The 26304-nt window shown below is 34.6% G+C and overlaps 1 protein-coding gene and 1 pseudogene across 1 annotated transcript in view; one reads left to right on the top strand and one right to left on the bottom strand.

Annotated features, from left to right (window-relative positions):
• Positions 1-26304, top strand: part of MCU (mitochondrial calcium uniporter) — a 166933-nt gene that overhangs the window by 86251 nt on the left and 54378 nt on the right. The window lies entirely within an intron of this gene.
• LOC148091511 (small ribosomal subunit protein eS26 pseudogene) lies at positions 420-1666 on the bottom strand (annotated as a pseudogene).

Here is a 26304-nt window from a genome sequence, read left to right as displayed (position 1 = left end):
TACCCTCCCCATCCATTAGTCACTTAGTAGCCGTCTTGGTTATCAGATTGATTGTCAAGGTATCGCAGTGCTTGTGTTCAAGTAACTCTTATTTTAGTGTTAATGATTGTTTTACTTTATTTTATTGTTAATATCTTACTGTACCTAATTAATAAATTAAACTTTATCGTAGGTATGTATGTATAGGAAAAAACACGCTATATATAGGGTTCCGTACTCTCTGAGGTTTGAGGCAACCACTGGGGTCTTGGAATGTAACCCTGTTTCCAGAAATATTGACTCTGGATTGTCAAATAAAAGTTATTTTATAATCAGTATGCTTTAAGTAAAATGATTAAATTTTAGAAAATTTCCACTAAAACTGCTAAAAATGGAAAAATGTGTCTGATAATTATGATTATGTTTTATTTATTTATCTATTTAAAGTACAATTTCCATTTGTTTTTTTCCAGAAAACTTTTCTTTAGTCCTTAAGGACTTAACTCCTTACATGGGCTTTGGTGGAGGTCGTGGGGCAGCACCCGCAGGTCTAAATCGGGGTGGGGGTGTTCGGTCCTTACAGGCTTCACGAGAACAATTCCTGACTACCTTCCTGTGAATGGCACAGCTCACACAGTGATGTAGTTTCACATACAGCTTGGGAAACCCATAGATGTCAAAGACACTGGCTTCGGAAATGCCCCCAACGGCTGCGGCCTCTGCTATGTTTTGAATGACGAACTTCTTCATGGCCTTTTTTGGCACAACCGTTGTTCCTTCTTTTCTTGATCATCTTGGAAATGAGGACCCGAAACTATGATTATGTTTTAAATAATTTTATCTTTTAGAAATATTGAAATATTAGTGTATAACATAATTTCTAGGACGTTCTTCAAAACAGTGTTAGTGGGGGAAATGTAGTGTGGGACTGATGAAATAAGATCAACCACAGTTGGTAATTCTTGAATCTGAGTGATGGGTATAAGTGAATTTATTGTGCAGTATATTTGTATGTTTTGTTTTGTTGGAGGCAGCAGAATTTATACTCAGAGATTGAGTTTGTCTTTGCCAGCAATATATTTAGCACAAGTTCTTTGTGGGAATTATAATAATATCACAAACCAGTAGTATATAGGACAATATCTCTTAATAAGTAAAATATAGAAATAACAGACTCCAAGCAAATGACAGATTAATCACAGTATTGTTCCAGGCAAGGGGAAGTGAAGGAATAAAGTTCAGATTTAATATGAGGTGAACCTTTATATGTGAGGAGGCGCTCGGGAGAGTGGGTGCGCAACCAAGAGCTGATTTCCAGCTGCCAGCACAAAAATCCCGTTGCTAGAGCACATTGCTAGGGAACCAGGTCGCCAGTGTTGGTAGGCAGGCCCATATCTTTCACAGGCTATTTCCTGGTTTATCGCCACTGTCTTGGCCAAGAGTCCCCAAGACAGGAGTGAATGCCCTAAGGGTCTCTGGAGAGTTTTTAGGCTATCAAAAAGCTGCCTCCACTAAACCAAAACTCTCAAATAGTCCTCACAAACTCTCTGTATTTGTAGTCTAAATGTCCCCTCACCATAGCTGCTTCTCCACATGTTCTTAGTGATAAGACCCCAGCTGGACTGCTCAGCTGCTGGGCTGATGACTGCTTATCAATGACAACAGGTGTAGAATAGAGTGATGACATCCTGGCATGACTTACATCATTCCTGTAACAAAGCAATGTGGAATGATGATGTACCGATACAACTTCATACTTTTATCAAAGCAACTTTTTTTTTTGCCATAAACAAATGGATTAAAACAACTTCACTTAAATCATAAACAAGTGACTTTTAAATCATTAAACCTATACACAACAAAATTAAAAATTTTCTACGGTAAACAGTTAAAGTACTTTGAGAGTTCTTCAGAGGAAAGTAAGTTAAAACTTAAAAAGATTTTATATTGAAAAGAGTAGACTTTAGTTTCTGGAAATCTCAGTTATATGGAACACTCCGTTTTCTGACAGTGCCAAGCAAATGAGTCATCATATGGCACTTTCTTTTGGTCACCTGCACTTGTGTACTGAAACTTGTGTTCTCATTTTTTTCCTTTTTAAAATACTTTATGATTACTTTGTTTACCCACAAAAGCTATCACATGGCTACTTTGCTGGATCTCACCTGGCATCATAACAAAAAATGTTACTATACTATACTATACTATGTAATTTTCAAACTATTCGAAAGTACCCCATCTACTGAGTAAGAAGTATACCCCTCAGGATCATAGGGAAATCCTTGGCAAATGTGAAATTTCTTTGAAATCCCAAGTTTTACATTTGAAGCTTGCATATATTTTTTTATTATGTACTAAAAGTGTATCTATTTATTATAATATTAAAACGCTTTCTACCCTAACTCTAAGAAAAATACACTCTAGGGAGTTGTGCCAAATTTCTCCCCTAATACCAAGTAACAACACATGGGCACACTGTAGGTTTTTCACCCCTAATTACATCACAGCTCCTGCTTATTAGAAACACTGATTTCTGATGAGATAGCTGTGATGTGGTATCTGTTTCTTTATGATAAATAGCGCTGTGCATAGATATTCATAATTGCTATATCTTTGTGGTGAATCATAACTCTGTGGGCTGCCTTAGATACCTTTTCCCAATTGTGTGATCTTGTACATGTTCTTTAACCTCTATGAGCTTCAGTTTGACAGTAAAACAGTATTAACATAATTAATATATTGAAGTTTAAAAGTTTTTCTTTTTTCCCCTAATTATAAAAATCACATTCAGTGATACAATTTGAACAATATAGGGGAAAAGAAAACTACTCACTGTGGCATTAATTGTTACTAAATAAATGCATAAAGGGGAAAAATAACTACTCGGTGTTCCAGAACCCAAAGGCAACCACTACGTTTTTATTACATCCCCCCCCCCAATTTTTTCTAAGTGCATTTAAAATATTTTTAATTTTTCAGAAAATTTTTTTATTAGAGTTTGTGAGTCAGATAATACAGAAGCGTTATAGAGTACAAAGCGAACGTCATCTCTTCTTAGAGATAAAACCATTAACAGTTTGATGGAGATTCTTCCAAACTTTTCTCTGTGCATGTACAAATGTAAGGATGTATTTTACATGCAGATATAGAATAATACTGTATATTTTAACACAAACATAAAATCATACTATATTAAATTTTATAACTGAATTTTTACACCTAAGATCTCCATGATAACACTCTTTTCATAGGTGTGTATTTGAATCGACCTAATTCTTTTTAACAGCCATATAATATTTCATGGCATTGATATAGCATAATTTATTTAGATTGTTTTCAAATATTCACTATAATAAATAGTGCTAAAGTGAACATTCATTCAATAAATATTTAACAAGCACCATCTGTGTGCCAAGCACTTTTTTGGTTTTGAAAACACAGTGGTAAACAAAACTAAGTTCAAGCCTTCATGCAGCTATTCTCCAGTGAATGCTCCTATCTCTGTATACTTGTGACAAATCAGCACAGAAAATTTTTGAAAGCAGAATTGTTGGGGCAAAGCACATGTTAGATACTGCTAAATCTCTAGTCTAATCTGATTAAAACCCCTCATTTTATTGTTTTTAGTAATTGTCATTATTATTAAGATTGAACTTTTTTTCTGGTTATTGACCACTTGTATTTTGGGTTTTATGAATTGCCTATTCATATCTTAAGAATTTAAATAATATGTGTTAAGTGTCTAGTAAATTGCTTTTGAAATATATTGAACATTTAATATTTGGTTAGATCATAGTTTCTTTTATTAATTTTTTTCTAATCAATCTGACAAATAATGTAAAAAGATGGAAAAGCCTCTTATTCATGTATCAGCAAGTCACGATTTATTTACTGAATGACTTAATGAGTCCATATAGCTACCTCTTCTAAAAATTACGTCCTCTGAATTATTCTCTTCATTTGAAAGTCTGAAAATCACTGATAGCAAAGGCAAACATTGTCAAACAGAATACTAAGTAAAAGAGAAAATTCTACCTTCCTAATGAAATCTTTGAGTTGAGTTGTACTTGGATAATTGTTTTTTAACCTTGCCAGCATGCATTAAATTGTTTTAATTGAAATATAATTTACATTAAAAAAAAGAAATATAATTTACATCTAATTTAGTACACAAATCTTAGGTGTTGGATTATTTTTAAAACTCTTTCAGGTAAAGGAAAACCCAAAACATTTAGCATATTATCATTATTAACTTGGGAAGACTGAGGTGAGTAGAGACCCTGTTTATAGTGCTTTGAATACTTCCTCTGAAAATACATAGTTCTTTCAGTGTTATGATACCATATCACCTGTTAAGCTAGGTACTATCAGTGTATTATAGAAATTTAAAGTGTTTTAGAAATGGAGGTCAATGAAGAGTTCTAATTGATTAAATAATTTTTAGATAATTAATATTGCCTCATAACACCTCTAGTCCTTTTGGCTCAAGAATTTCCTAAAGCTCTATTCTGTTCTGTTGATTTTATAGGTACAGTGTAGTTTATATAAGTAACTCTTACTTGACTGATTATATTGCCAGGTACTTCAGGGATATTACTTTGAATGTAAATTTATTTTTACCATCTAGATTATAGTATAGAGGCTGTAGTATCAAAACTGATTTGATAGAATTTTATAGTTAGGACCTTAAAGATCATCTAATGAAGTCTTCATATCACAGATGGAGAAACCAAAGTTCAGACAGAGGTGAGGCACTTGAGAAAGGTCACAGTCTTCTTAGCCAGTGCTGGCTCTAACTTTGCAACTCCGGCCTTCTGACTCCAGTCACATGTTCTTCCCATATACCCTACTTCTTTTGAGAGGCTTAGACTGACTGACTCACAGACTTCTTAGGATATTTTTGGTAATTCTTTGTCTGTTTGTCTTCTTGAAAATTGCCACTTTATTCTAAAAGCAGGAAATAGGAAACATTTTGTTTCATGCGGACTCTAGGTAATTAATTCAAGGTAACAATTAAGCATGTTTTTCACATTAATGTAAGATTTTTTTTGAAGAATATGTATGTGGCCTTTGAGGAATTTTGATACCTACTGTTGTTTTTTAATTGATTTCAGAGAGAGGAAGGGAGAGGGAGAGAGAGAGAGAAACATCAGTGATGAGAGAGGGTCATTGATCGGCTGCCTCCTACACGGCCCCTGCTGGGGACCCAGCCTGCAACCCGGGCATTTCCCTGACCGGGAATTGAACTGGGATCATCTGGTTCATGGGTTGATGCTCATCCACTGAGCCATCCTAGCTGGGCTGTAAGGCATTTCTTGATGCAAATGGTTCTCAGAGGCAGGCTCTTAGTGTATCCTGATGATTTTCTCCGCCTCCTGGAGCCCGTCATCTATCCTTGCTTCAGTAATTTCAGCATTTTCAGTGAGTCTAGAGTAGGAATAAAAAATAAACAAGAAAGCCCTTGCTGATTTGGCTCTGTGGTTAGCGCATCAGCCCATGGACTGAAGGGTCCTGGGTTCGATTCCAGCCAAGGGCATGTACCTCAGTTGCCCATGGGGGAGGCAACCAATCAGTGTCTCTCTCTCACCTTGCTGTTTCTCTCTCTCTCTTCCACTCTCCATGAAAAAGCAATGGAAAAAAATATCCTCAGGGGAGGATTAAAAATAATAATAATAAGACAAAGAAATTTTGTTAACCCCATTTCCATTTAAAAATAATTTTGTATTTAACTGAAATATAAGTCAAGCACATTTGGATTTTCTTAAATAAGTACAGGTTTTTGAATGACTGAAAGCTAGCAGCTCTGGCCAGGGCTTCTGAATGATGTCTTAAAATTCCTTTAGTGAAAGTAGCAATACCTAAATTAGGCCTACAAATTTGTAATTGCATCAGACACTGAGTGAAAAGGAACATTACTTACCTGGTCTAGGCTATTGGATAGCCACCGCTCTCAGAGCCTTCCCTGCTCTAATACTATATTCAGTATGTATATATCTTCAAATTATTCATCCGTTGCTTTTAAAAGCAAATAGAACATTGATTCCTTTGCATAATCCTTAAAGCTTCATTTTCTATTTTATGCGTTTATTTAAATATTAAAATAATGCTTGTTCATTTATTTCTCCTTATTTTATAAATGCCTATGAAAAGTGATTTGGTAAATCTGTTCAATCCTTTGCAAAAACATTACCACTCAAACTTATTTTGAAATATGTATAACTCCTGAGTAATTGTGTCGAGTAGCTTTTCACTGTAGCTTAATTGGCAGGGGTTTCATTCCCCGTACACCTTCATGTCACAGACCAAAAGAATTGTGTCTTACTTCATTTGTATTATTCATGACTCATTGTTTCTGTATTTCTCTTATAATAATATTTCCTCCCCATCCTCTGCCTTCTTTGTGTTTTGTTTTGTTGTTGTTTCTGTCAGAGAAGATAGGTTTAAAACAGAATATTTTTTAGGAGCACAATCAGGTGGGTTTTACCATCTGGCTAATCTCTTATTGTGGCGGAGAATATAGCTCATAGAGTAGATGGTTTGGCGTTTTCTCTGCCTGTGTTTGTTTTAGAAACCATTTCTTCATAAAAAAGCAGCAGCTCTAGTTTCTGCTGTATTTCTTCATCCTGTTGGCTCTCATTTTTCCCTGCTTGTGTGCTGTGATAAAGACTCAGTGACCCTAAGGAAACTCTAGACCTTTCCTTTAATAATGCAGTAGCGGAAAGAATGAACAAATACTTGCCACCAAAAAAAATCCAAACTCATAAATCCGGATTGTTTAATTTGTCCCTCAGCAGCATCCTCTGCTATTAATTTATCAGTGTATGCTGAAAACTCTGCAAAAGGGGCTTGTGTTTGAGATTTCTTGGAGAATTCCAAAATTTACTCATTTCCTACCCTCCAAGTATTTTTGTAATGAATATAACCTTAAGCTTTCATTTTATATTCTTAATATTTTATTATGAAAATTAAAACTGTTATGAAAGTTGGAGAATAGTTTAATGAATCCCATGTATCCATTAACCCTACTTCATCAGTTATTAACTACATGGCCCATCATATTTCACCTTTATCTTCATCCATGTCCATGTACACACAAATACTGGGTTCTATGCAAATCATTTATCATATCATTTTTCCCAAAATACTTCAATATATTTCTCTGACATGTAAGGATAGCCAGAGTACCATCATCACATCTAAAAAAATCAACAGTATTTCCTTAATATTATTAAATAACTGGTAAATGTTCAAGTTTTTCTAATTTTCTTATAAATGTCTTATTATAGTTGGTTCATTTGAAGCAGAATCCAAACTAGGACTATACATTATATTATCTTTTAATATATAGGTTCCTCTTCCCTCATCTTTGTTTAGCAATATAAGTGACTATTTAGAATGAGAAAAGAGCTTCAACAATTTACACATTTTAAGAACCAACAAATACATATTCCAGAAGAATATTAAAACATTTTTATTAATTAACTGACACAGTTCTGTAGTACTTTTTAATTCTATGTTTTTTGGTCTTCATACTCTTTGATCATGTCTTCCCATGACAGCATTTTTTAACAATTTTCTGTAGAGGGTGAAAGCTAGTTAAGCCTTTTCTCTAGTGTGGTTGATTGAAATTTGTTTTTTATTGTTGATAGTTTGGATGAAAAAAACGAGAAAATTCACACACAGATGCACTCATTATTTATAGTATTACTACAAACAGGAGTAACGATTAATTCTATTTTGTGCTATTTTCAACGAACATGAAAAAAGGTGTGGTGAGTATGCATGTGTCATTGAACATAATTCTAACAGAGAACTTCCATTTGACTAGGTGCCAGTGAGAACTGAATCTTTCACTTACATTTTTCCCCCTTGCCATTTATTTAACAAACCAGTTTATTTGTGCTGTAGAAATTCCCTATAGAATCTGCTAATCCTTGTGACATTTTAAAACATATTTTCCTATCTCCTGTATTCCTACAAAGTGTTAATTATATCTAGAGGTGTGATAATATTCTAGTTCAGTTTTTTGGCAAAACTACATCACAGGTGATTCTGTGTGCTTCCTATTGCATCACATCAGGGGGCACAATGATTGCGGATCTCTCCTTTTGCCAAGATATATTAGCACTATCCCCCAATTTTTAGTTTAAGATTTTTAAAAGCAAGTCTAAAAACTTGATGTTGACATTTTGTTTCAAATATATCAATTTGGAACTTTTAACATCCCAAAACAAATTTATCTTTTTCTTTTGTAATGTTAAATATAGTGTTTTTTTTCCTGTTTTTTGAAGACTCAGAGAACAACTCTAATTCCCAGAATAGCCTTCTTACATGAAAACTATACAGCAAAAAAGCTATTTACTTAAGTTAAGGAATATTTTCTTAAGTTTTATTTTCTTTCTTTATTCCACTGATATTTATTGATATAATAAGTACCTGTTGAGAGCTAGACCCTGTAAAGGTGACATGGTTCCTGCTTTCATGGAGCTTACAGTCTAATGAAAGACCTGATGTTAGTCAAATAATCTTACAATTAAATATAAAACTATACTTTCATAAGTGCTTAGAAGAGAGATATGAAGAACTTTAAGAGTATTTAATAAGAGAATTTGGCCTAGTCTGGGTACCGAGGAGATGATGATTAAATGAGATTTGCAAAAATGAATAGGAATTAACCAGATAAAGGAATAAACTGGGGTCTTTTTCTAAATGGACTGAATGGGGAAAGACCCTGTGCCTACAGAGGAGAATGTAGAATTTAAATAGTTACAAAAAGTGAGTGTACACTGAAGAACAGAGAGTGAGGAAAAGCCTGTTGTGAGATGAAGCTAAAGACATAGGAAGGCAACAGGCCATGAGGGCTTTGCAGGCAGCTCAGTGGTGGCCTTTAATTAATTGATTTATTCAGATATGCCACTAATTATTTGAATGAATTGTGTCTATTATGTGCTGGGTACATTGATGTTGGTGGCAGGAACGTGTAGTTGAACCAGTCGTGGACCTTGTGTTGTAGTGATGGTGTAGGCTGAAGGGAAGGAGATGAAAACAGATTCATAAGAAATAATCACATAGTGGGAAGCACCAAGAATAAAAGCAGAGTCTTATGTTCACAGTGACTGTTGAACTACTTAGATTGAATGGAAATAGAAGACCCTTTTGAGGAGCTGTTTAATGAAAGCTGAATGATAAGAGGAGCCAATCATGTGAAAATCTATGGAAGAAATATTCTGGGCAGAGAAAAGAAATTATGTGAGGCCATATGGTTGGCCAGTTCAATGAACTGTAAGAAGGCATTGGGCAAGGACCTAAGAAGTGAGGATCACAGAGGTACAAAATAAGGTCAGAGAGGCACATGTAGTTCCCATATAGCTGTAAAATCATATTATAAAACTAGTGAAATTAAGGTACCTTTAATTTTATGTGATAATGTTTTACTGACATTAAATGGCCAACTTGAAATGTGACTGTGGCACAGATTACCACTGCTTGGATTCTTTTGAGTCCAACATACATACATTACTATGCGTGGTGTAATGACTCAATCTTCTTACCATTTTTTTCCTACCTTGTGGCTGCATAGAATTTCTTTTCACTAACACAGTATAAAACACAGATGTGGAGGTGGGCTTTGTAGAACTACTCTGGTTCATCAAGGTTATGCTTTTTAACAGTCTGAATAGCAGAACTCTAAAGAGTGACATTTGCTTTGATAATTAATGCAGTTTTTTAAGTCACTGAGAAACAATAATTATTGTATTGCATGTCACACATAGAATCAGCATTTTCATTTATTATTTTGGTATCTAGATAAGTTTAAAAACCTGGATTTCGCCATAACTACATACCATTATAAAGTGATTCATCTTTGGGGGGGGGAGGCTCTTTGATAGTAATTTAATAATTCCTCATTAACAACAGTCAACTGAAGTAAAACTTAAACAAGAATCTTGAGGAATATATTACCTAATGTTAATATTTTAATCACTGCTCATTGGGCCAAATGTGCTTTTTCTGAAATATTAAAAAAAATCACTAAGGTGCTTCTTCTTGGAGCCAGTAACTTTTAATGTGGTCTAAGCCAAGAGGACTAATGAAATTTGCTCAAGTTCAGTGAGTTTTCTTTTTGTCATTTTTATTAAAAATATATAATCAAAGCCCAAATTTTAGCTCTGAAATAACTCAGTTCTAAATTGTTTATTGGAATAGTTAATCGAATACTTTGATTTTTCTGCCTCCTTTTACTTCTCTCTGCGTACAAATGCTCCTCGACTTAAAATGGGGTTGCATCCTGATAAACCCATAGTAAGTTAAAAATATTGTTAATTGAAAATGCATTTAATTCACCCAACCTGCCAAACATACCTTGCATGTGCTCAGAACACAATATCCAGAAACACTGGCAACCCAGCACACTGTAGAGTATCAGTTGTTTACCCTCATGACCGTGTGGCTAACTGGGAATTGTGGCTTGTTGCCACTGCCCAGCATCACGAGAGCATATCGTTCAGCAACATATCACTAGCCCTGAAAAATTTGAAGTACTCTTTCTACTGAATGGGTGTTGTTTTTGCACCATTGTAAAGTCAAAACATCATAACCCAAAACAACATAAGTCTGGGGCTGCCTGTATGTACATACCTTCTCTCTCCTTCTCCTTCCCCCCTCACGGAAGCTTTGATCAGAAAATAGATTCTGGACTTTTTTACTGAGATATTGTACTGACCTATCCTAACGGATGGCCAACAGAAGATAGGGCACTGAGAATCTTTTCCCTTTTCTACCTAGGACCATGTATTATTCATAAGATAACACATTCTGTTAATGTATATTTACAGATTATTAGAAGGATAAGCTAAGGAGATTTTTTTTTAAACTTGAAAAGAGAATCATTGATTTCTGTTCAGATTCTGTTTACTTAAACATCTAATTACTTTTCCAAATAGAAACAATCACTTGGATGCAATTTAGTCAATAAGCAACACGAGATAGGGAACTTTGGATGATTACTGTAAGAAATACTCAGGAAGAGAATAATGTGAATTTAAAGAGTAGTCATGTTTTACAATGACATAGTACCACCGCTAATGGCTATTAGGTTTCTTTTGTCATTCAGCAGTTGGCTTAACTTTTCTTCCACCTGCTGTCTCTGAAACTCAGCCAGACTCTCTTGTCTTTGGTTTCTGATGCAGAGTTCATTACCAGCCAGACAGAAAGGATTCAAGTAAATGTTTGCCATGAAATTTAGAGAAGTCTGCTGTGGGAACAGTCATGGGCATCGAAATACTAACTTTAAACGGCTTGCAGAATCACAAGAAATTATTTTACAGTTTTGACTGATGAATAAAGTTTCCAAAAAATTTTATTAATTTTTCAGGTGACTTCTTCATATTCATGGGATAGACAGTTATTAGATAAAGGAAATAAGATTTTAATAACACATTTTTAAGGTCATGTTTTAGAAGGAACTAGTATCTTGAGAGAGAGGGCTGATTTATTTTGTGCAAAGCCATGAAAATCATAAGTTTTCGCTTTTTTCTTTAGGCAAAGGAAAGCCAGTGAAAGTGTTTTGAAGGAGGAGATGGTATGTATCGTCCAGTCTGTTTTTAGGAGGGTGACCGGTACACTTTGATGGATATATTAGGTGGACAAAAGATTGGAGGCTATTGCAGGAATAGTTAAGAATAGCAAGCTTTTTTTAGTGTTTTTGAGTGTCAGTGCTTTTTGACAGCTCACAACATCTGGATTTATAGATGCAGAAACTAGGCCTTGAGGTAAAGAACTTGCTCAAAATCACAAAGCTAATAAGTGGGAGAGCCTCATGAGATTCAAATCCATTTGTGATTTCAGAGCCTGTGCTCTTAACCTCTAAGTTATACCAATGTTGGTAGAAAAATTAAAAAGGAGTAGAAAAGAAGTTAAAAGGGTAGTGGGCTTGATAAGATATGGAATTGGATGGGAGTAGAATGAAGACTCTGAGATGGCTATGAGGCCTAAAGCCTGAGAGACTGACCAGAAGGTTAGAATTAATCAAAATAGGAAACAAAGGAGTGGAGCAGGTTTGGGAACATATTTAGTTAAAATTAACCTATAGGTATATTTGATAGAGATATCTAACAGTTGGAAATTTGGATCTGAAAATCAATTTGAGAAAGGAGTGAAGATGATATTTCCATTGAAATAGTAACTTGAAATTCTTAAAAAAAGTTGAACTCTCTAAGCAGAATGAACTGTAAAAAGATAAAGGCAAAGAACAAGCCTCAAGAAGTATTTTTGGGACACCTGAAAGAGCAAGGGTCAGTGAAGGACCATAGAAGTAGTCAAACACAAGGCAAGAGATAAATTCAGGAATTCTTAGAGTGTCATGGAATTCAAAGAAATGAATTTCAAGAGGGAGGAGGCAGTTATCCTCATCAAATGTTTTCAAAAAGTGTTAATATGAGAAATGAAACAAAGGCAATGGAAAATTTAGCAGTGAAAATTAGTTTGGGTGGAAAGTAGGATTGGTGAAGGCAGAGTTTGTGGGGTAGGTGGGGCAGGTGGATGTGTGTAGTTCAGAAGTAGACATGTTTAGGTTGGGGGAAAAACCCATTGAAGTTAAAGACATTAAAGATCTCAGAGAGAACTAACTAAAGTAGTAAAGGGATTAACCTTGCAAAGAAGTAGGGATTCTTCGTCCCCTGATGAAGAATAAAAGAAGAGAAAAAAAAGAAAATTGAAAGAATCTTTTGATGGGAAAGAGAGTAGTTGTGGAAGTGAATTCCGGAAGAAATTGACCTCAGTAAAACAGGAGGTGAAGTTATGTGTTGAAAGGCAGAAAGCAATTCTGAAAAGCTTCTGAGAGTCTACTAGAAATCTGTGAAAGCATTTAGTGAGCAAACCTCATCATCTAGCTGAGGTTGGATAACATGAATGTGTAGTGGTATCAGTAAAGACAATTATATTGCCTTTTTTTTATAGCCCTTGCCTCATCCTATGACAGGAGTTGATTAAATGGATTTACCCACAAGTAAGGGTTGGCAAAGTGGGTCTAGGAGGTCAAGGAAGCTGAGACACTAGAGAACATAATTAAAATAAGGCTCATACTGAGTAGGGAGAATAGTAAAGCGAGGAGGATAGGCCTGGATATGCTGAGGGAGAATATTGAAAAGACTCGGTAACTTCTTCTGGTTACATCCAGTAAGAAACCTCAAAGCTGTTCAGCACATGCTTAGTTACAGTTGTTCGGTGTACATTTTATTAGTTTACTCCTTGGGGGTCACACTTTGAAATAGGATAGTTTAAACTCAGATCTTTTACTGCCAGTTTCTTAAAACAAAACTGCATAATATATAATGTAGAAAAGACTGGCTATAAAATAGTGGATGATAAGATTTATGACCAGATGCCTTTTTAGTTTTGTTGTGGTTGTTGCTGTTTTGAGGAAAAAGTTATTGATGTCAAAGGAAACTTGCATTATAGCATCAATGAGCCAAAATAGCATTTTCTGAAATCTTGTTGATGTGTTCATATATGTTTTTTGCTGAACTGACCTGGCATTTTTATGAGATAAACATTTTCTTGTGCCTAGTTATTTGGGTAGTAAAGATCCAATGTAATCAATGGACTTGATCCTCTATGAATTTGTTTAATAAGATTTCTACTGTAAGATCAGTGGGATTCATTCAGACTATTCTTACAACTTCATTTTCTTTTCTTGACCAGGCAGCCACTGAATTCATGTTTGCTTTTCTTTCAGCCAGTGCATTAGAATTTCAGAGCCAGAGGAAAGGAATCTTCAAACTCAGTGTAGTTTATAGAAAAGCCACACTGTTAATTAAAATGCATAAGTTGTCTTTGAGTTTATTTTTAATGATTTCCTTCTCTTTACATTCAGACACTGAGTAATGAAAATGTTTTAAATTTTTAAAAAAATGCATTTTATGTTAACCAACTTATCTTTGAAGACAAAATGATAATTTCTCAAGATAACATAAATGTTTTTTGAAAATAATTTTACCAAAAGCACCCTGCTGGTTTTTTCAGTCTTATTTTACCTTGTAAAATTCTAAGTGATGTCTTTTCCTTCCTCCTAGATATAACCTAAAACATTCCTCTGTGTCTTCCTTGTTTTTCAAGAGAAAAATAAATTTCACTCAGCCAAGCCTCTGTTCCTTGTCATTTATGTACTAGATATACTTAACAGCAATTTCCTATATAGAACACATGTTTTAAAATTTTTAATTGATTTTTAGATAGAAAAAGGGAGAGAGAAACATCAGTTTGTTGGTCCACTTACATATGCATTCATTGGTTGCCTCTTGTATGTGATTGAACCCACAACCTCGGTGTATGGGATAATGCGCCAACCAAATGAGCTACCTAGGGCCAGGGCTAGAACATATTTTAGAAATCAGTATTATCTATCTATTCATTTTAGATGTGTACAGTGCTTTTTTAAAGAATATTGAAAGTATAATGCTTTTCATTTATGATTTCAAGATTTCTTATACTTTGTAATTGATGTGATGTGAGAGCAAGAGAGAACAATGGGAAGAAAAAGGACCTCCGATCTAGTTATCAGGGAAAATAGGGTTGTATAAAGAGATTTAAAGGTTGGATACAGGATATGAAGGGGCAAAGCAACCAGAAGGATAGTCTCTAGAGAGTAATCTTTAGTGTTCATGATTGAAGATAATGCTCTAAAGCAGCATTTGGAATGAGGGGCTATTTTTATGAAAATACATACCATAAACTTATTGTCGCATTTGAAGCAAATTGTGGCAAAGCAACATAAAGAGGAAGTAAGCTTTTATCTCATTACTTCTTTAAATAGCATTTATCAAATACTTAGGTTTCATGTTGTCTGTTTAGATTGGTGGTGTGGGACACCAAGCCCTTGAATAAACATAAGATCTACAGCTTGAAAATTTAGTTATCTCTGTGGCTTGGGAGATTCAAAATATGCTTTAACTGCCACATCTAATTCCTGGATCGTTTTTATCAGCATCATTTCTAAGTTATGCTAAACATGAAACAGCACAAGGGCTCACTGCTGCCAGCACTTGGAACAGTCTCATTGTTAGTCCAGTATCCCAGCCTGATGTTCTGGATTTTTTTTATATTGAGGATAACTCATGTCAGGAATCCAGATTCCAATTCCCAATGGGAAGCTGAAATGAGACAGCTTTTAGCAAGATGATAGACCTCAAATTCAAATGATATAATGGGCCAGAGCCGCTGATTCAGCCAACTTGGAAATTAACATTTAGAGACGGAGGAACTTTTTATGAACAAAGGCATCCACTAGCAATGTGATGTAAGATTCAGAGTAACCAACTCTGAAGACTGCAGAAACCCAAACTTTTAATTATAGAAGGTGATTTTTAAAATCTGGCAAAATTTGGGGGGGAAAATGTAAGAGGGTCTGTTAATTTGAATACCATATCTTTTGATATCTGCACTGTGGGTAGCATATTTTTATGCCTTTTTTTTTCCAGAATGTGAAATAATACATGATTACTGTAGTTTGGAATGATACATAATCACCTACAAGTCTATTTGGCATCTGTCCTTCTAGTCTATACATAGATATTTTAAAAGCATAATTCATCTTCACACTGTGTATTATAACCTATAGCAAGATATTTTGCTACCTAAACCCAAAGAATTTAAGCCTCAAAAAATAACCTAATCAAACCTCCTGAAATGCCAGGAGTTAATTTGAACCAGAATAGCAGGTGATAGAAAAGGAAAGGCAAACTATACACATACTATATGTCAACAAATGAGTGCCAAATCAAATGGAAGAGTGCAATAAGGGACCTTAGTGATGATCAGGTAAAACTGCTAATTCTACTCCTGAACCTAACTGGAAGCATGTTATGGAAATCTTTTATAGTACAGCATTCTGCAGCTACTTTTAATCCAAGTGATACAACTGATTTGGCATGGCTGCTCGAACAGATCTCCAAACAAATGTTGTTCCTGGCACAGGCCTCTTCTAAGCAGTTCTTTCATACTGCTGATGTTGGTTTTTCATCTTTCATTCCCTGATGCATTCAAGCCTATAATTTATTGCTTTAAAGATTAGCTCATTTTAAAATATAATGTGTGAGGAGAAGACTTCACTTGAAGGTAGCAGAGTAAAGAATTTTTTTCTCTTCTCCTTTGAAACTCAAATGTAAAAACAAGAATACAGGAAAGTAGAAAAGAAGTCCATTATTAGTGAAACTAGGCACAAGCTAAGCCCAACATACAGACAATGAAGCATGACTTGCTAAACACTTTGAAGTCTAGACCACATGCTGGAGGGTACTGAACCCCTCCTGGGAAGCCCAAGCAATACACTGATTTCTCTGAAAGAAAGTGTTGTATTGCTTTAAAGATCTAACCAGTGAACCTTTATTGAGCGCTGGCATGTAGTTTTACATAGACTCAAAGAAATTATAGACATGATCTGTTATAGAAAATATAGTAACAATTTTTTAAAACCTCTCCAACACAAGTGTTAAGAAGAGGTAATAGGACAATAGAAGATGAAAAACCAGTGTGCAAACCTCAAGAAAGAATTACAAGAGAAAAAGAAAAGCATTAGAGAAATGAAAAACCACATTAGAAATTTTCAAGAGGGGGAAACAGAGACAGAGAGAAAATGTAATCAGAGACATGGCTGAGAGGCTTGAGAGAATTATATAATTTTAAGGAAATATAAACATTATAGAGAAGATATGGGGAAACAAAGGCGATCTAACATATGCATGGCGTCAGCAAACATTTTCTGTAAAGGGCCAGACAGTAAATACTACTTTAGGCTTTGTGGTCAGTACTGTCTGTTACAGTCATTCAGCTTTGTCCTTGTAGTATAGAGCAGTCATAGACACTGTGTATGGCTGTGTTCCAGTAGAACTTTATATTCAAAAACAGATGGTGGGCTGGATTTTGCCTGGTCATAGTTTGCCCACCTCTGTTCTTGAGGAAAACAACAAATGAAACTGAAAACATATTTAGAACTATAATAGAAGAAATTTTTTCCTGAAATAATTAAAATCTTGACTCAAAATGACTACCCTGTGGCCTGGGAGTAATTGATACCAAAGAACTGATACTAAGGCATATCTTGGTCAAATTACTGAACTTGAAGAATAAGGAAAGAATTCTGTGGACATCTAGATAGTGGGTGGGGAACAGAACTTGGACTTACTTTAGCTCTTTCTTCAATAAGAAACAATGTTAGGAAACAATGAGGGAATGTCTTACTATCCTGAGGTTTCCCCAGGGTTTTTTTGTGTTGTGTTTTTAAAAATATGTGTGTTTTTATTGTTGGCAGTATTACAGATATCCCCCATTTCCCCCCACTTTACTCCCTATCCCCCCACCCCTACCCACCCCAGGCTTTCACCACACTATTTAACCAGCCAAATTCTTGAAGCGTAAATACAACACATGGATGTTGTAGGAAAAACATCTAGCATGGAAAAGCTCAACAAACTTAATACCCATAAGACCTTTTTAAAACAAATTATATCATAATAAAATATACCTAATCAAAAGATGAGTCAAAAATATACCTTGATTAAAATAGTGAGGTAAGCCTGGCTGGTGTGGCTCAGTGGTTGAGCGTCGACCCATGAACCAGGAGATCAAGGTTCAATTCCCAGGTTTTGGGCTCGATCCCCAGTGGGGGACATGCAAGAGGCAGCCAATCAATGACTCTCTTTCCTCATTGATGTTTCTCTCTCTCTCTCTCCCCCTCTCCCTTCCTCTCTCTGAAATCAGTAAAGATATATATTTTTTAAATAGTAAGATAAATTAGTTTCATTACAGAATTTATATACCTTAGTGGAAATTATGCTTTCAGGATAGATTATAAATTTATAAACTTTGATATTATAAAAATAACATAACTAACAAATCAGGTGGAGAAGGGGGATTAAAAAGAAGTACAAATGTGTTCCTTTCTTCACCTTTCATAGCAAGAAATCAATAAATACTCCTTAAAGTTGAACATGGCTAAAAAATTGCTCCAGTCTCTAAATTTTTAGTAATTTTTTTCTTAATTCCAGCAGGGTCTTTTAGGAATTGATATTTCATATGATGCAGCATTCATTAGCAAATCTTCCCTTTTATATCAGATTCTTTTTCTTCAGATAATTCAATGAAAATTTAAAAATACCCTAACAATACCATGTAGAAATGTGTTGGAATGGGCAAAAAATGAGAGATTTACTTGGTTATACAATAGAATTTTTAGTAGTCACTTAAGTAAAAGGAAATTTCCACTGGCTTCCTACACTTTAGTAACTGAAAGGTATTCCTTTACAGCCAGTTGGTGTGTGCTTTTAAGTAGCTAATACAGGAGGATTAAAACTAAGATACGGCCTGGTGAAGTTACTGAGCTTCATTATAATAGATCTTCTGGGCTGCTAGGCAAATAAGTATAAACGGGATGTGGAGTGGTAGCATCATGTCACTATATAAATAGTTGGACTTAACAGCTTGATTAATAAAAAGTGTTACGCAGTAAACTTATTGCCAATCTTTTTTTCTATTTCTTTCCATTGCTGTGAATTTATAGTCATTTATTAGGGCAATTTCCTCATAATCCTCCCCTCGTATACCCCCTAAAACAGAAGGACCCAGAAAAATAGTCTTTGGTTGGTTCTTTCCCTTCAACTTCTGTTACTTTTTTTTAAATTGCTTTGGCATCAAATGTGAGGCCTCTGTATTGCAAAGCAAATACTTGTATATATACATTATGCGTAAAGTAATTATGGTGACTAAGCTTTTACTTCAGAGGGTAGAATCTCCTCAGGTATGTTTGTTTCTTACCTTTCTTCCTGGCACCATTTACGCAATAAAGTAACAGAACCCTTTAGTCCTTGCTAGTTCTGTCTCCTCACATATCCTGTCCCTGGCAGAGTGCCAATGTTATTTGGTTTTATTGACCTTACCAACTTCTTAATAGTAGCCTGAGGTATTCAGGCTTGCTAATAGTTTATAAGGAAACCTAATATTACTTTGGATAAGCATTTGAATCTGTTCTTAGATGTTGCTTGCCATAGCCACTGGCCTTGGGTATTAGATTTATTATTGTCTTTAACATGACAGTTATTAAGTGATTACTATAAATGATTAAGAGAAGTATGTGACACTTTCTGTTGTCAAAGGGCTTATGGTCTAGTTGGAAAAGTATTATAAGTTTTAGTAAAATCTGGAAGTATCTTATTTTGTATTAGTAAAGTAATAGAAGTCCTTCTATTAAAGTAGGCAGAGACTTTAATGGATTTAAGTGATCTAGAGGGCTATGAAATTTTATTGGCAAGGAAATTAACATTTATTGAGTGCCTTGCAAATAATAAGTATGTTAAGATTATTCAATCAAGTATTAATTCTAACTTCTAAGTATAGATATTTTTACTTGCTTTATTATTTTAGAATTTTGTAAAATGGAAAATAGCTGTTTGAAAATATGCAAAATTGATGGTGTTTAACTTCCCTCTAGGAAAAGAATTAGATAATAGGACAGTTATAGAGTAGAAAACTTAAAAGACTTAAACAGCTTATAATTCAGCAACTGTTCTAGCTATATTGGATTGAAAAATAAAAAGAGATTTAGAATGAAAAGTTCCTCTTGGTAGTCTAGGTCATTGTCCCCTTTTGTGACTTCAGATTTTCATGAGCTTCAAGAGTAGAATGATTAGTGGTAGGGGATAGACTAAAGTGTGAACAAACCATGATTGCTCTGTTGTGGCAATAATGATATTCAGTGTTTTGCTAACTAACTCTTTGAAACTAAAACAGAAAGTATTATTCTGAAAAGCCACTAAAACTCTCTTTTGCCCTTCACTTCTACGATCATTTCCATTTTAGAACCTTGAACTCCTTTAACACACCTTGATAGTAGAATTAACCAGCTTTTATTTATTGAATTATTTAGTAGTGTTGCATCCAAAAGAGGAAAATGTGATATTCTGGCCATCCTCAAAGAACTTGTGTTGTCAAGAGATATAAAGGCAGCATTGGGCCTGACTGGGTGTGGCTCAGCGGTTGAGAATGGACCTAGGATCCAGGAGATCTCGGTTCAGTTCTGGGTCAGTCAGGGCACATGCCCAGGTTGCGGGCTTGATCCTCAGCAGGGGGCGTCCAGGACGCAGCTGATGAACGACTCTCTCATCCTTCATGTTTCTATGTCTCTCTCCCTCTCTCTTCCTCTCTCTGAAATCAATAAAGATATATATTTTTTTTTAAAAAAGGGCAGCATTGACTCAAAGCATTGTCTTAATAATTCTGTTTAATAACATTAAACATATTGGCACTGAGAGGTGCTCACTGGAAAGAAGAACATTTCTAACTTTTAATGCTCTTTTCTTTACCCTTCTTTTATGGGAACATTAATTCAATATATAAACAGATCTCAGTTTTGACTCTGTCGCGTCTCTAGTATTTTCTTCTTTTGGGCAAGGCAGAAAACGAGTTAAGATACTTTGTTGATGCCATTTGAAAATCTGGTGGGAGAAGCCCATGAAGAATGGTGTCTGGATCCTAACCAGCATCTCTAAAAATCAATATTAGAGAGGGATTTAGGTCAGTTTTCATTATTTTGACAAATTGGAGTGAGCTAGGATAGGCCTTATAATTTGCAAGTCGCCCATAGTTCAACTGAATAGCTCCTTTGAGGAAGTAGCTTTCATAGTAAGTCTGGCATTTTGGTGAGAAGGGAGAGTGGCAATAGATAAAGGAGTCTAGAAAATCATTTTTATTAGGCATTCACACAAAACTCTGTCTCTTATATATTTGAAAACTGTTATCTGTTTGCACTTTTATTTAACAAAAGATAGGTCTTAGGGATTACCACTGTGTTTCATACAGCTGCATTAAAGGAAATACTAGTGAGAACCCTCCCATTGGAGGGTACTTGGGATAGGAGTAAGCTTCCTTACCCACTACCAATGTCATCACTAGGCCTCTACTTACATATTTCAAAGTGGTTTTGGCCAACAAAATAACCCATCATGACTGTTGCAGCTCCTATTTGACTTTTATAATAAAGGAATTTATTTTCTCTCTTCTCCTTAGATTAACTATGTGATATTAAAGATCTCAGCGTGTTCCAAAAGTAAGAATCTGCTTTTTAGGCAAGGGTTTTAGGTAAGAATTAACACACACACACCCTATTAAGATACAAATTGTTAATCCTTTGATTAATTGTTGCTACTTCTATATCCCACTATTTCCTTCACCCCAACATGCTAAATAACTCACAGGTAAGTTTAGATAACCAGCATACTAAGTATAAAATTCCAAGTTAACTATAAGAGAAAGTCAGAGAGGAAACTTCCTTTTTTCAAGTTGCTTGCAATATTCTAAGTATTTAGCACTTGAAGCTTCCTAGTCGATTGTATCCCATCAACTGTAGCATTTTTGGATTTTTAATAAATGCTTTTCTTTTTAATTTTTAATTTGAAAATTTTCAAATCTACAGAAAAGTTGAAAGACTAGTACAGTGGAACTCCACATTACCTTTATCTAGATTCACTAATTGTTAACGTTTTGCCAATGTATAATTTATTTCTACTGAGCCTTTTGAGACATCATTGACACTTCATCTATAAAAAGTTCAGCATGTGCTTACTAAGAATAAGGACATGCTTCCACATAACCATAACATAAATATTATACTCAAGAAATTTAACATTGATACAATGTTAATATGCAGTCCATTGAAACATACCATAGTTAGATGGAATTGTAGACTCAGAGAAAAACGTTTTATTCTACACACTTAAAAATGTATTTTCCCCCTTGAAGATAAGTCTAAGGAGAAAGTGTTTGCTATTTATTCTACGAAGTTGAGTGGCATGTATCTTTTACAGGGCAGGAAGTAATAATTGTGCTTGAAGTGGGCATCTTCCATCAATGAGAATCTGTTGATTTACCTTACGTGTGCTTCAAAGACTATTTCATCTGTGCTGTGCATGTGTATAATATATACTTACATACCTTATGTTTTTGTTGTTATTGTTTACTAACATTTGTAGAGAATTTGGTCAGTAAGAAATAAGTTATTATTTGACATTTATTGTAAGAACTGTTAGATTTGATTCTTAATAATTTTTCTCATTCTCCTGTTAGATTGGTTATACTTGTGAACTTCCCAGCTTAATTGTTTGAAAGAAATAAATATTTTGGGTATCTGTTTTACTTTTCACTTCCTGCTTAGGTGGTTATTTGTCCCAATTACTCAGGCTTTGCTTTGAAGAGAGTCATAACAAAGAATTACTTGATATTTTACTGGCAAATGATCAAGTAGATATTTCCTTTTGGGCTTTTTATTTATCCGTTTGGCTAGGATTTTTTAATGGGACAATAACATGAAGTTTCTCAGTGTTTTGGTCAGTAGTTACTCCCTACTACCTCCTGTATTTGTTCCTTTTCCGTTTTGTTTTGTGTAACATGGTGACATGATAGTAAATTCCACACAGTCATCTGCCTTATAACAATTCAGTGTTGAGACCAGGACTTGAACTTTATACATCAAATTCTATTCCTAGATTCAGTGCCCATTCTGCCAACTGAAATTGATTTTTGCTTTATCTTTATAGCATTTTTCACTTTTAACTTTCTAACTTCCTCGTGATCATTACTTGTGTCTAGGAGAAGGGATAGGTTCCTATATTGCAGGAAACAGATTAGAAAGAGAAAGATCTATGGTGAAAAGCAAAAGTTTTATAAGGGCTTTAAACTTTTTTTTTTTAAACCAAAACATTTGGCCCCCAGAGCCTGCATGAAATACAAAATTGATATCTTCTTATTGAATTTCTCCCTTCATGTAAAATGTAGTGAAGTAGTCAGCTAATTTTAACTTCATCTGGTGTTTAAATGCTGTGAATTATATGTGATAAGCTTTTCAAAGAATGGATATTCTATCTAGAAAACTGTTTTAAAACCAATTAGGCTATGTAACTCCAGAGAGTAAAAACGACTCAGGCCGAAGTTTTCTTCCAGTCTTAATAAGATGAATATGAATGCCTGGGCTCTTAACATGAAATTGATCTCCTTATCAGAAGAAGCAAACATAACATGCTTGACTTTAATTCCACAGTATTTAGGGTAACAGCATATTCTATTTAGAAAGTTCCTCACTATAGTTTCTTAAATATTTTTATTTTGCAGGGATAGAGTAGCTCTCCAGTCAAGCAAGAAACAAAGTTAAGCCCTTTTTTGTCACCAGAAAATGCCAGCTTTAACTCAGCTGGTGTTAAAAGCCCCTGATGATAATACCACATCCAACAACTGTAGACTACTTGGCTATTTTGGCTATTTTCAAATGCACTTGAAACATTTTCCAAAATTGACCATAAGCTAGGCTATAAAACAAGTTTTAATAAATTTCAAAAGATTGAAATCATACAGAGTTTGCTGTGTTCTCTAACCACAGTGGAATAAAGCTAGAAATCATAACATTTTCATTGGGAAATCTTCCAATATTTGAAAAGTGCTTCAAAGAAGAAATAATGCCCGGCCAGGCGTGGCTCGGCAGTTCAGCATCAGCCTAGGATCCAGGAGATCACAGTTCGATTCCCGGTCAGGGCACATGCCTGGGTTGCGGGCTCAATCCCCAGTCAGAGGCATGCAGGAAGCAACTGATCAGTGACCCTCTCATCATTGATGTTTCTCTCTCTCCCTTTCCCTTCCTCTCTCTGAAGTCAATAAAGATATATTTAAAAAAGAAGAAATAACCCAAACTATAACAGATTAAGAAGAAAAGTAGACATAATTTATCAATGTCAGGAACAAAGAGGGAAATATCACTACAAGTCCTACAGCTATTAAAAAAGTAAGAGGGTATTCTGAACAACTTTATGCCAATAAATTTAAAAATTCACATGAAATGGACAAATTCCTAGAATAACATAACTTGCCAAAAACAATGCTAAACTTAAGAAGACAAATAACGCAATTTAAAAATGGGTTGAAAAAAGGATCTGAATAGACAGTTCTTCAAATATATAAATGGCTAATAAGCACATGAAAAGATGCTCAACATCATTAGTCACCAGAGAAATGGAAATCAAAGCTGCAGTGAAATACCACTTCACACCCACTCAGATGGCTCTAATAAAAAAGTGTTGGTGAAGATGTAGAGAAACTGGAACCCTTATACACTGCTGGTCAGAATGTAAAATAGTGCAACCACTATTTGGCCATTCCCTGAAATGTCAGATACAGAGTTCCTGTATGATTTCACAGTTCTACTCCAAGGTAAATGAAAACATATGTCCACATAAAAACTTGTGCACAAGTGTTCATATCAGCATTATTCATTAACAGCCAAAAAGTGAAAACAACCCAAATGGCTATTGACTGATGAATGGATTAATAAAATGTCATATATCCATACAATGGAATATTATTTGAAGATAAGAAGAAATAGAGTACTGATACATGCTAAAACATAGATGAACCTTGAAAGCATTACACTAAGTTAAAGAAGCTAGTCACAAAATAACACATACTGTATGATTTCACTTATATGAAATACCCAGAATAGGCAAATCTATAGACAGAAAGTAGATTAGTGGTTGTCATGGGTTGAGGTAGGGAGGAATAGGAAATGACTGGGTATAAAGGTTTTGGGGTGATAAAAATGTTGAAAAAAATGATTGTAGTGATGGTTGTATAACTCTGTATACTAAAAATTATTGAATTGTATACTTTAAATAGGTGAATTATGTGGTATGTAAATTATATCTCAACAGTACTTTTTTGTTTTTTGCTTTTTTGTGTTTTTTTTGTTTTAAATATGCTTTTAGTGATTTTAGGGAGAGAAGAAGGGAGAGGGATAGAGAGATAGAAACATGGATGAGAGAGAAACATTGATCGGCTGCCTCCTGCACGCCCCCTACTGAGTATCAAGCCTGTAACCCAGGTATGCGTCCTGATGGGGAACCTAACCGGTGACCTCCTAACTGGTTCATGGGTTGATGCCCAACCACTGAGCCACATGATCTGGGCAGTACTGGTTTTTTTAAAGCATGACCCCACCCAAAAAAACAAATGAAATTCATGCTAGAAGAAATATAAAATCTGATTAGTCTCCTATTTATAAAGGAAATTTAATTTATAATTAAAGCATTCCCACATAGAAAACTCCAGGCCCAGATATGGCTTCACTGATGATTTTTTAAAATCTTTAAGGAAGAAATAATAGCTATTTTAGAGAAACTTTTTCAGAGAATATAAAATGTAGGAATACTTTATAACTTGTTTTGTGGCCAACAAGGATATTGTTAGAAAGGGAAATATATGCCATTTTCTTCATAGATAAAGATAGGTATAAACATCCTCCAAAAACAAACAAATGAGCATCAGCAACCAAAAAAATCCTCTCAGCAAACTAGGAATAGATGGGAACTCCCCTAATCTGATAAAGGGTTATCTACCAAAAAATGACAATAAATTTATATTTAATGGTGAAATATTGAAAGAGTTTTCCCTTGAGGTCATGAATGAGATACGGATATGGCTACCACCACCATTAGTCACTATTGGACTTTAAGTCCTAATCAGTGCAATAGGGAAGAGAAAGAAAAGTTTTAGTAACAGAAAGGAAGATATAAAACTGTTATTTGCCCGTAACATCATTTACATCAAAATCCAAAAGTATCTACAGGTAAAATTTAAAATTAATACATGAGTATCGTAAGGTTGCTGGAAATGAAGTCAGTATACAAAAATTGGTTGTATATTTGATGTGATCAGTTTGTAAACATTCATCAAGCCGTAATACTTATGATACTGTTGTTTGATGCATATTATACTTCAATACAAAGTCTTTTAAAAATCAGTTGTATCTCTGTATGCCAAAAATCAGAAGAGATGAAATTTGAAAAATCATACTCTTTACATACTATCAAAAACCATAAAAATATCTAGTAATAAATCTAATAAAAGATGTTCCAAACCTCTATAGGGAAAATCACAAAGAAGACCCAAGTGATTGAAGGAATATGCCATTTAGGGATCAGAAGACTCAACATTGTTTAATTGTCAGCTCTCCCCATATTGATCTATATATATATTCTATATAACCCCAGTCAGAACCCCAGGAAAAAAATTTTGTGGGAATGAACAAACTGCTTCTAAAATGTTTAAAGAAATGCAAAGGGCTAAGAATAGCCAAGACAATCTTGAAGAAAAACAAAATTGAAGGATTTACACTGTAAGACCTAATAATGCTATAGTAGTCAAGAAAGCACAGAACTGGTAAGGGTAGGTAAACAGAAAAATGGAACTAAGTTGAAAGTACAGAAACAGACCCACATACCTGATTTATGACAAATGCTT

The sequence above is a fragment of the Miniopterus natalensis genome, chromosome 14 (assembly GCF_054644295.1).
Source record: "Miniopterus natalensis isolate mMinNat1 chromosome 14, mMinNat1.hap1, whole genome shotgun sequence".
Taxonomy (NCBI): domain Eukaryota; kingdom Metazoa; phylum Chordata; class Mammalia; order Chiroptera; family Miniopteridae; genus Miniopterus; species Miniopterus natalensis.
This window is presented reverse-complemented; position numbering and strand designations above follow the sequence as displayed.